This window comes from Plecotus auritus (genome assembly GCF_963455305.1).
Source record: "Plecotus auritus genome assembly, chromosome: 7".
Lineage (NCBI taxonomy): Eukaryota > Metazoa > Chordata > Mammalia > Chiroptera > Vespertilionidae > Plecotus > Plecotus auritus.
Window position 1 is genome coordinate 160641481 of NC_137774.1, and position 11343 is coordinate 160652823.

The 11343-nt window shown below is 43.8% G+C and overlaps 1 long non-coding RNA gene across 1 annotated transcript in view; it reads left to right on the forward strand.

The window, feature by feature from the left end:
- The window catches only part of LOC308253053, a 62107-nt gene extending 51040 nt beyond the window's left edge, over positions 1 to 11067 (forward strand). The window contains exon 5 of the long non-coding RNA XR_013961092.1: positions 10858 to 11067. This is a non-coding gene — a long non-coding RNA (uncharacterized lncRNA). The remainder of the gene's footprint in view (positions 1 to 10857) is intronic.
- Positions 11068 to 11343: the final 276 nt, after the last annotated feature.

The following is an 11343-nucleotide window of genomic DNA, read 5'->3' on the forward strand; positions in this document are numbered from 1 at the left end:
TCAGGATAATGATTACCTGGGGGGTGGAGGTTGGGGAGGGGAACACAGGAAGCTTCAATCATATTTGTAATTTTTCTCTTAGGCTTGGTGATAGGTCTATGCTGCTGATTTTTATATTATTTTTATATCTTTTAAAATTTTTATAATTTTTAAAAGGTGGGAAAGAAAATTAAATATGAATAAATATAAAACAGTAGGAAAAAACACTGATGGTCAGGCGGTCTGATTTCTAGACTTTATTCTGCAACAAGCCCACAGTTGAAATCAAGCAAGCTGCTATGTCCCTCTGTTTTTGTAAATAATGTTTTACTGGAACACACCTGTGCCCATTTGTTCACATATTGTGAACAATTGCTCTCATTCTACAAGGGCAGAGTTGAGCAGTTGCAACAAAGACTGTATGGCCTGCAGAGTCTAAAATAGCTACTATCTGGGGATTTGCAGAAAATGTTTGCAGACCCCTACAGTAGAAAATCAGTCTTTTTCAGCTCTAAGATTTGATCATCCTAGGAGACGGAAGCATATCCAAGACCTTGCACCAAAGGTAGATCATGGATGCCGGTCTTCCACACACACAAACTGCTTTTTTTTTTTTTTTTAAATAAATCTTTATTCAGATTATTACAATTATTTCTCCTTTTTCCCCCCATAGCTCCCCTCCACTCCTTTCCCACCCCACCTTCTGCCCTTACCTCCCCCCCACTGTCCTCATCCATAGGTGTATGATTTTTGTCCATTCTCTTCATGAACCCCCCCCATACCCCTTTCCCCCTGAGAATTATCAGCCCACTCCCTTTCTATGCCCCTGATTCTATTATATTCACCAGATTATTCTGCTCCTCAGGTTTTTAATTCACTTGATTTTTAGGTTGGCTTGTTGATAGATATGTATTTGTTGTTCATAATTTTTTCTCTTTACTTTTTTCTTCTTCCTCTTCTTTAAGAATACCTTTCAGCATTTCATATAGTACTGGTTTGGTGGTGATGAACTCCTTCAGCTTTTTCTTATCTGTGAAGCTCTTTATCTGCCCTTCAATTCTGAATGATAGCTTTGCTGGGTAGAGTAATCTTGGTTGTAGGTTCTTGCTATTCATCACATTGAAAATTTCTTGCCACTCCCGTCTGGCCTGCATAGTTTCTGTTGAGAAGTCAGCTGACAGTCGTATGGGTGCTCCCTTGTAGGTAATTAACTGTTTTTCTCTTGCTGCTTTTAATATTCTCTCTTTGTCTTTTGCTCTTGGCATTTTAATTATGATGTGTCTTGGTGTGGTCCTCTTTGGATTCCTTTTGTTTGGGGTTCTGTGGGCTTCCTGGACTTGTAAGTCTATTTCTTTCACCAGGTGGGGGAAGTTTTCGGTCATTATTTCTTCAAATAGGTTTTCAGTATCTTGCTCTCTCTCTTCTTCTGGCACCCCCATAATTCTGATGTTGGTACGCTTGAAGTTGTCCCAGAGTCTTCTTACATTATCTTCAACTTTTTGGATTTTTTTTTTTTGCTTTTTGCTTTTTCGGTTGAGTGTTTTTTGCTTCTTTGTATTTCAATTCTTTGACTTGATTCTTGTGTTCCTCTATTCTGTTTCTGGGTCTCTGTATAATATTTTTTATTTCAGTCAGTGTATGTTTAATTTCTAGTTGGTCCTTTTTCATATCTTCGAGGGTCTCGTTATATTTATCTGCCTTTTCTAGGATATTCTTAAAAAGTCTTATAACGGTGGTTTTGAATTCTATATCCAGTCGTTTGTTTTCCTCCATTTCTTTCGTTTGTGATCTGATTCTTTGACCCCGCATTTTCACTGAATCCCTGAGTTGGTAAGGTAGATATTTGTGCTAGGTTTCCAATATGGCCCAGTGGGTCTGCTTCCCCAGTTAACCTGAGGTGGACACTCTTGGTGCACCCCTTTGTGGACTGTGTGTACAGCCTTGTTGTAATTAAGTCTTTATTGTTGTTGGTATCACTGGGAAGAATTGACCTCCGGGCCAGTTGGCTGTAAGGATCAGCTGTGTCTATGCTGGGAGAAGCCTGGTGCTGGAGACAGCCTTATAGGATTAGACTTGCCAAATTGCAATAGCCTCTGTGCTCAGCTTGGATGGGGTGGAGTCTCAGTCTTGGCTTCCTGTCAGCCCCGCCCCTGCGCGCATGTGCGCTTTCAGTCCTCCGCCTTCCCCAGCTCGAGTCTCCGCCTGAGAGTCCAGACTCCCCCCACAAGAGCGTGGGTCCCCAGGGGCTCGCCTGGAACTGGGGTTCACTGCAGTCAGAACTGGGGCTCGGTGCAGTCAGAATCCTCTGACTCCCCTCCACTAGGGAAAGCCTGTGGCAACCCCCGCAGCCTTTGTGCGCACCGGCGCGGCGCGTGTGCGCACTTTCAGTCCTCCGCCTTCCCCGGCTCCTGAGTCTCCGCCCGAGAGTCCAGACTCCCCCTACAAGAGCGTGGGTCCCCAGGGGCTCGCCTGGAACCGGGGTTCACTGCAGTCAGAACTGGGGCTCAGTCAGGATCCTCTGACTCCCTTTCACTAGGGAAAGCCTATGGCTACCTCCGCAGCCTTTGTGCGCACTGGGCCGTGTGCGCCTTCAGACTTCTGCCTTTCCCAGCTCGCGGTCCGAGGCTTCCTTCCCCCTTCCGCCAGAGGAAGTCAGCCAAGCTCTCAGCCGCCCTTCCTCTCTGCGCGCACAAAGCCCCTTTGCCGTACCTCCAATTCTCTGTGAGCTTTTCTCCTTCCTTCTAGTTGTAGAATTTTCACTCAGCCTGCTTTCCTGTGGTTCTGGATGGTGTCCGTTCTGTCTTTTAGTTGTAGTTTTGAAATTGTTGTGTGAGGCAGCAGTTTAGGTGTTTACCTATGCCGCCATCTTGGTTTCTCCCAAACTGCTTTAAGTGGGCATGATATATTGATAAGATTGAAGAAACTTTAGGACTTTTTTTTTTTAATATATTTTATTGATTTTTTACAGAGAGGAAGGGAGAGGGATAGAGAGTTAGAAACATCGATCAGCTGCCTCTTGCACACCTCCCACTGGGGATGTGCCTGCAACCAAGGTACATGCCCTTGACCGGAATCGAACCTGGGCCCCTTCAGTCCGCAGGCCAACGCTCTATCCACTGAGCCAAACCGGTCAGGGCAAAACTTTAGGACTTTTAAATCACACCATTGTTCTGGGAGAGTATGGACCACAAATCCACAAATATGTTCCCCCTGAAAAGACTACATTGGATTGAAGGAGAGAAAAGTCCATAGTCACTAAGAATGAATTTCTAACACCGTTAAGGTGGTGCATGTTGTGTGATTACTGTGCCACTTATAAATGGTTATAAATGGGTTTTACAGGGTTGCTTTAAAATATGAGTTCTTGATCTTTGAATAAAATTTCTCCTTTGAGTAGTGGATTCATTCCTTTATTCGGAGCAGGTCACCCACTGAAGGAGCAAAGCATAATAGTGACCAGAAGCAGGAATTCAAGAGCCAGATAACAAAGACTAGAATTCCGGCATACACCCTCTCTGCCTCTGCATCTTGGGCAGTTTATGTAATCTCTCTAAGCCTCTGTTTCCTCATCTATGAAATGGAACCATGCTAGTATGTACCTCATTTGGGTTCTTGTGAGGACTAAATGATAAAACTTATGGTACAGCACTTAGCATAACATTAAGTCAATAGTAGCCATTATGAACCATACATATTTAGGACACAATACAAATTCTGGAATGGGTTTAAACGCACAGCATCCAGTATTTATTTTCAGGACTAATGAAAGCTATGGGATAAAAAGCGGAAGCTAGAAGGCAGTTTAAACATACCAGTACCGAGTAGAACATAGGAAGCAAGGTTTCCTCTGGGTTCCTATATGGCAGTGGCATCCAGGAGGCACAAAAAGCCACTATCAGGGACACCCTGAAATGGAGCCCATCATCTAACAGTGTTTGGACAGTTCCTGCCCGTTCCATCAGAAGAAACACAGGTTCTCTTCCCACCCTCACAGCTTATCATAAAATCATGACATTGACACACAGCCCGTTTAGTTGTCACTGGAATGAAAACAAGCACTAGCAGCTGACGTCACATAAAGTGTTTACCGTGCAACTTTGGGCAAGTTACACAGCGGCCCTAAGACCTTCATTTCCTCCCTGGACATCACTGCCCAACAGACATAATGTAAGAGCTATGTTCTATATTTTGTACTCGTCACATTAAAGAAAGGAAAAAGAAATAAAATTAATTTTAATAATATAGTTTATTTAACCCATTATATCCAAATATTTCAACATGCAATCAATATAAAAATACACTAATGACATACATTCATGTGATGATTTACATTCTTTTTTTCACAGTAAGACTTCAACTTGGTATGTATCGTACACTTACAGCACATCTTAATTGGGACTGCTGCAGGCCCAAGGCCACATGTGGCTAGCAACGACCACATTGGACCATGACACACCTAGCTCTTAGAAAATCACTGATCCTAACACTAACCTTCAGGTGTGAGGACAATGACAAGAATGAAAGCTATATGCCATTGGTCCATATATGAAGATTTGAACCATACTAATAAATGATATTTCACATTTCATGTTGCCGTGTAATAAAAGGAGACCAGCTCAGAGACCAGGAGGTCATCTGTTAAGAGGAGGCTCCCATAAAAAGTCCTCAAAGGAGGCTGATATTAGATTAACAATTGTGACTTTCAGCTGGAGAAATTGAGTTGATTCTCCTTAAAAAATGGGTTATTAGGTTTTCTTTTCTTTCTTTCATAAACATTTTGTAATTTAGCAAACGCCTATATAAGAATGTTCATGGCAGCTCTATTCATAATAGCCCCAAACCAGAAATGACCCAAATGTTTTTCAATGGGTGAATGCTTTAACAAACTGTGGTATAACCACACCAAGGAATGCAACTCAGCAATGAAAAGGAACTCTTGAGACATGCAAAAAATGTAGAGAGATTTCAAGGGAAATATACTGAGTAAAAAAAAGTCCAAAAAATAAAAATTTTAAAAATCCATCTTCAAAGGTCATATATTGTATGATTCCATTTACACAACATATTCAAAACAACAAAATCACAGAGATGGAGAACAGATTAGAGATTGCCACAGGGTAGGGGTTGGTGAAGGAGAAGTTGGGTGTGGCCACAAAGGGATGGCATGAGAGAGTGCTGTGGCAATGGCACAATTTTGTATCCTGACTGTGGTTGTGATTATACAAATATACACGTGATAAAATTGCATAGACCTTTACACAGAACACACATGCAAATGAACGTTTGTAAAGCTGGTGAAAGCTGAATGAAGTTCTATGGATTGTACAAACATCAATTTCCTGACTTTGATAGTACACTGTGGCTGTCAAAGAGTACTATCTAAAAGTATTTGGACAGTACATGGCATCTCCTTGTTCATTTTTTAATTTTTTGCAGTTGCTTATGAATTCATAATTACTTGATTGTTGTTGTTTTTTAAGAAATCATAAATCATTGTATTCCATAAAATGTTTCCCATTTGCACTGTGGAGGAAAAATTGTAGGGGACCCAGAGAAAGGTCTAGGCAAGAGAAAATGATGAACTGGGCATTGGCAATGGGAATGGAGAGATGTGACGTAAGAGCTATTTAGAGGTTATAAGAGATCAGACTCATTTGGGCAGAACAGCATAGTAAGTGTTCAGACTGCTCGGATTCAAATCCTCTCTGCCATTTTTAGGGAAAGTGACTTAATCCTTTTGTACCTTAGTTTCCATTTCTGTAGAGGAGGAACAATAACAGTACCTGCTCCTGGGATTATTATGAAACATAAATAGTTAAGTCACAAAGTACTAAGAATAGTTCCTGACACATGATAAGTGCTCTAAATATATTGGCTATTATTATTATTACTAGTGACCTGGTGCATGAAATTCGTGCACATTAAAAGGGGATTAATTAGAGGAAATAATTTAATATTGCTATTAGCCCTTTCTCTATAATAGAAGTGTCAGAGATGAAAGAAAATTAGTAAAATGTATATGAAAACCTTCCTCCTGTCAGAGTTTGGGGCTCACCATGGGACCCAGAGTCAAGTCCCCGCCCACCCACATGCACCTCAAAATTGCGTGAGACCCAGACCCGGCCACCCCCCCACCCCATTGGGCTAGATCCAGACCAGGCCAGTCCCACCCTTGTCAAGCCCTGCCAGGCAGGAGTGTAGCCTCAGGTCCCCTGGCCCAGCGCCAGGATGGGGGAGCATGGCCTGAGGTCCCCCAGCCCAGACCAGGGCAGAGGGCATGCCTTGAGGTCCTTCGTCAAGCCCTGCCAGGTGGGAGGGTGCAGCCTCAGGTCCCCCGGCCCAGCACCGGGAGGGGGGCGCAGCCTCAGGTCCCCCATCAAGCCCCACTAGCAGGGGGGCGCAGCCTCAAGTCCCCCATTAAGCCCTGCTGGGCGGGGGCTCGGCCTGAGTTCCCCCGACCCAGCACTGAGGGTGCACCTTGAGGTCCCTCATCAAGCCCCGCTGGGTGGGGGGCATGACCTGAGTCCCCTGTCAAGCCCAGCCAGGCATGGGGGCACAACCTCAGGTCCCCTGGCCCGGTGCTGGGGGCAGGGGTGTGGCCTGAGGTTCCCTGTCAAGCCCCACCAGGTGGGGGGGTGCAGTCTGAGGTCCCCTCAGCCTGGTGCCAGGGTGGGGGGTGCAGCCTGAAGTCCCCTGTCAAGCCCCACCTGGTGGGGGAGCAGCCTGAGGTCCCCTAGCCCAGCACCAGGACAGGAAGCGCACCTTGAGGTCCCCTGTCAAGCCCTGCCAGGTGGGGGGCATGATCTGAGCTCCCCTGTCAAGCCCCACGGGGGTGGGGGAGGGCTTAGCCTCAAGTCCCTGCTGATTGCTCATTAAGACTCCTCATGGGAACTTGGCCTCAGCTGTGGGTACAGCCATCTTTGTGATGGAGTGATGGTCAATTAGCATATTCCCTCTTTATTAGATAGGATTATTTTTGAGTGTAATTATCTCAAAACTAGAAAAAATACAATTGTTCCTTTAAAAAAAAAAGAACATAGAAAAGATTTTTAAGATAAGCAAGAACTGCTTGACAAAGCCTGGCCTTAACACAGTGGTTCTCAACCTTCCTAATGCCGCGACCCTTTAATACAGTTCCTCATGTTGTGGTGACCCCAACCATAAAATTATTTTCGTTGCTACTTCATAACTGTAATTTTGCTACTGTTATGAATCGTAATGTAAATTACGTCACGACCCACAGGCTGAGAACCGCTAGCAGGGTCGCCTAAGACCATCGGAAAATACAGATATTTACATTACGATTCATAACAGTAGCGAAATTACAGTTATGAAGTAGCAACGAAAATAATTTTATGGTTGGGGGTCACCACAACATGAGGAACTGTATTAAAAGGTCGCGGCATTAGAAAGGTTGAGAACCACTGCCTTAACAGATAGCAACTCACGAGCCAGCTTTTCAGAAGTCAAGTGTCCCAAATATTCATTTCTTATATCCAGAAATCAATGCCAGGAGAGAAATGATAGGTTTGATGCAAACCAAACCAATTCTGATCCCAGCTCCAGGAGTCCACTGCCTTCTGAACCCACCAAGTATGTTTTATGGCCTCAATGAGTCAAGTTGTATTGGGCTCGTCACATGATGATGCAACATCTAAATTTTAAAACCACACTAAAGTCTTGGCAGGGAGAGGCAGTTGTGAAACCTATACAATGTGATGGTTTTTCTGCTTTCCTTAAAGCTACAACTTCTAATGAATCTGTTTCCTTTTAGGCATTCTATTCTTTCTGCCTATAGGTTAAACAAAGCATTGTCTTTTTATTTGTGTTTTCCTTTCCCTAATGGTAAACATTGGTAGAAACCAGAGTTGAGGCTCAACACCTTAGTCTAGTTCAAACTAAACCCTGAAACTTGGCCCCAAGTCAAGCAGTTTGCATTTTTTTATCTGTGCACTTTCTGACCACAAGAGGGCTCCATTCATTCCCAGTTGTGAAAGCCAGCAGAATAGTCGGCAATTTGGAATTTACAAACATTTTACAAGGGAAAAAGAATTAAAAACCAAGTGCCTCCCTCCAAGTACCAAGACTCAAGTTTTGTAAAATGTGGAATTCATTGAAGAAGCTCTGTGATATGTACTTCAAAGCTCAGTTTCCTATTTTTGAGTCTGGCATTCTACCTGATGGAAACTAGCCAGCCACTCATAAAGCAAGTTCATGATTTCATTTCCCAGTTGGCGAATGAAGTAGGGCCAACTGCCGTTCTTATTTTTGTTAGTTTTATTAGTAACATATAGAGCTCGGCATAATGCTGTGGTTCAACCAGAGCTCTGCAGTCCATGGCTCCTTCTTCATTATTTAAGATCATTGTCCCTAATAGACCCCCCACTCCCTTGCTAATAGATTTCAGTCCATTTGGATGTAAAGCAAATGTTTGGGAAGAAAGACTCATCTTCCCCCTGAGGTATAACTCAACATGTTAGGAGAAGATAGTTCAGAGTCCAGATTCCTGGAATGCTGGAAGTGGAAGCTCTTAACAGGCACAGAAGACTTTGCAGCGTATTCTTGTTTTCAGATTTGTCCTCAAGCCTGTCTAGGGTTGCCCTCACTCCACACATGCCACTCCGAAAATGAAGATCCCATTCCTCTAATATTTGACTATTGATGACAGCTCCTAGAGCTAAAACACCGTACCCCGCTATGCCAGAAGTTGCCATTGTTTATTGACTCATTGCCCAATTTGTGGAACTCTCTGCATTCTATTAAAGTTTTGCAAAGGGCATGCAAATGAAACAAAGAATTCCTATTTTTTTGGCTAGGCATCAGTTCCCTAATTTGAAAGAGGTTTCCATTGAATTCTTAAAAAAAAAAAAACTAGAAAATACAATTCAGAACCAAATCAATGAATATCCTGCACTATACCCTTTTTAGCAGGGACCTAGGATTAACTGTCCCTGTCCCACATTCACCTTCGCTGTGAGAAAGGTGCATCAACCGGCACCTTCTCTGCCTCTGGCCTTGCTCTGACTCCCGAGTCCAAGAGACAGGAGGTCAGAGGAGAGGAGGACACTGGACCAGGATGAGCCGTGGCTGGAGGTGCCCCCACCCTATGGGATGTGCATTAAGGCAGTCAGATGGGCTTCTGGGAAACATGACCAGAATTTGCTTGTGGAAGCAAGGTCCAATTAAAATGCATAGTTGCTACAAACAAAATCTGTGGCCAGTGCAAAGGACACCCAACAGGGAATCCTGAGCTGCAGGTTTGGGCCCTCACTTGGCTGTGAGGCCTGACCTCCTTGCCATGTACCAGTTCCTTGCTGTGAGAAACAAAGCAAATATATAAAATCACTGTGGCCAGCCAAAACCGGTTTGGCTCAGGCCTGCGGACTAAAGGGTCCCGGGTTCAATTCTGGTCAAGGGCATGTACCTTGGTTGCGGGCACATCCCCAGTGGGAGGTGTGCAGGAGGCAGCTGATCGATGTTTCTCTCTCATCGATGTTTCTAGCTCTCTATCCCTCTCCCTTCCTCTCTGTAAAATATCAATAAAATATATTTAAAAATAAATAAATAAATAAATAAATAAATAAATAAATAATAAAATAAAATAAAATCGCTGTGGCCAGATAATTTCCAAAGCTTGTCTCAGCACTAACTTCAACCTAAGACTCAGTTTGTGATCTTCACAGCCCAACAATTATTGGGGCATTTCTGAAAAACAGCGCCCTTAAGCCAAATCCTCTCCCCATGTGATTAAAAAGACTAGTTTGTGTGAAAGACTAATCTGAGAACCTCTGCTAGAATCCACAGGATGTCATTTTTTAAAGCATAAGCATATGACTAGCATAAATCCACCAGCCCTCCACCACTCCCCACCCTTGAGAGATGGGCCCAGAAAGAACTGAATGCTGGTATTTGATATTTCCAAGGGAACATTCAAGTTTCCTGGTCAAGTTCAGTCCCACATAAATGAGAAAGAGTGGACTTAGTTTCCCAGCTTGGCCGGATTTTCACGGGGATTCATGTCTGTGTGTTCCTGTGTATGATGTGTACCTTCTTGAGCCTATTGTCTCTACCTTGAAATAAAAAGCAGCAGCCCGGGGCAGGAATGCTGAACACTCTGGGAGCCACATCTTTATGCATAAAAGTGAATCCCTGTGGGCCAGTTCTACAGGGAGCGCAGTGAGGATGCTGGGGACAGTCTGTCTCGTGTGGCTTTCACCACGGATATGGCTTCTCCCCTCCCTGGTCTTGTCTGATGACAGAACCCTTCTTGGCGAAGCCTAGACCCTGTGTGGTGGGAAGCGAGTACAGTTGGCACATCAATCACTCGATTCTGGAGGCTTTTCTCCCTTAAAGTCTACATCACTATTTAAAAAAAAAAACACTTTAGTGTGAGTGTGTGTGTGTTGAAGTCTAAATCAGTTCCTTCACTTCTAGATTGAACTTTCCTTGGCTTCCCAGGACCAAGGAGAATAGGGTTGGATTTTTTGTTGTTGTTGTTTTAATTAAATCTGTATTGTTGAAAGTATTACTATGTCCCCTTTTTTCCCTCATTGACCCCTTCTAGCCACCCCCCTCTCCCCTTCCCAGGCCTTCACCCACTCTTTTGTCTGTGTCCATGGGTTATGCATATATGCATACACATTCTTTGATTGATGACTTCCCACCCACCCACTCTCCTCCGCCTTCCCTCTGAGGTTCTGCAGTCTGTTCTATGCTTCTCTGTCTCTGGATCTATTATGCTAACCGAAATAAGCCAGTCAAAGAAAGACAAGTATCACATGATCTCACTCATATGTGGAATCTAATGAACAAAATAAATTGATGAACAAAATTGATCCAAAACACCTTTTTTTTCTTTTTGTCTGGTCCACCTCTTAGGAGCTGTCCCAGGTTGGACTCGACGGGAGAAGCAGGGACAGAATGACATAGAGCAAAAGGGAAGGGCTGCTGGTGGGACCAGGCACAAGATGATGCATCCCTGTCCAAGCAGCAGGGACCCCATTTGACCCTTCAAATAACAGACTCTCAGCACTGGAATATCCTCAAGGTCATCCAAGGGACCGCATGACCTGTCTGAAGCAAGATCTCAACATTTTCTAAAAGGTATTTACATAAAGAAAGGAATAATTATTTCTTCCTGGGGTTCTCAACTTTGCAAAAGAAAGCCTTTTTTAAAGCCACCTACTATTCATTTTACTTTTTTTAAATATATTTTTATTGATTTCAGAGAGGAAGGGAGAGGGAAAGAGAGATAGAAACATCAATGATGAGAGGGAATCACTGACCCGCTGCCTCCTGCATGCCCCCTACTGGGGATCGAGCCCACAACCCAGGCATGTGCCCTTGGCTGGAGTCGAACCTGGG